Source organism: Musca domestica, unplaced genomic scaffold, assembly GCF_030504385.1.
Source record: "Musca domestica strain aabys unplaced genomic scaffold, Musca_domestica.polishedcontigs.V.1.1 3, whole genome shotgun sequence".
NCBI classification, from domain to species: domain Eukaryota; kingdom Metazoa; phylum Arthropoda; class Insecta; order Diptera; family Muscidae; genus Musca; species Musca domestica.
The window spans coordinates 16,311,943-16,312,623 of NW_026712299.1; the positions used below are offsets into that span (position 1 = coordinate 16,311,943).

Genomic DNA, 681 nt, shown 5'->3' on the forward strand with positions numbered 1-681 from the left:
TCTTTACATGATGTTACAACGTGAATGAGAATTATAAGATAGCGTTTAAACCGAAGCATTTATGTGTGTCTTTTTAGTGTAGCTGTCTGGTTGACAGATTCATGTGTACGAAAACCTCATTTCTGCATTATTGTACAGGAAGTTTTTTTTTGCCACACTCCCTTAACGATTTTGCTCTAATTTGAATACTGAGTTTCTTTTTATAAAAATGCAGTTAAAAATTAAAGTTATTCCTAAAAAATTGATGTTCGCTGTGGACAGGATTCGAACCTGTGCGGGTAGAACCCAATGGATTTCAAGTCCATCTCCTTAACCACTCGGACACCACAGCTGTTATCTCGACGTAACGTCGCTATGACTAATTCAATTATTATCATTTGCGGCAATAATAATGAGTCAGAAATAAATAACAAATTATAGAGGCTGGTACTGAAGGGCGAACTACAAAATTTACCCCTAAAACCACGAGACACTCGAAACAACCCCTAATAACAATTCCAAAGAATGATATGAATTTCTATATGAAACCAATAATAATAAAAACCAGCTACAACTTGTGAATCAAATGCTCATAATAAAAAGTAGGAATAAACAGTTTCTATAGAAAATCATAAGTTTGTTATTAAATAGCGGATGACATGGCCACTTAAGGGAATGGAGATAACCAAATCCATTTTGAAA

The 681-nt window shown here is 34.1% G+C and overlaps 1 non-coding gene across 1 annotated transcript; it reads right to left on the minus strand.

Moving 5' to 3' along the window:
• Positions 1–249: 249 nt before the first annotated feature.
• On the minus strand, positions 250–331 carry TRNAS-UGA (transfer RNA serine (anticodon UGA)). The gene has a single exon. It is a non-coding gene; the product is annotated as a tRNA-Ser (tRNA).
• Between the last annotated feature and the right edge of the window lie 350 nt (positions 332–681).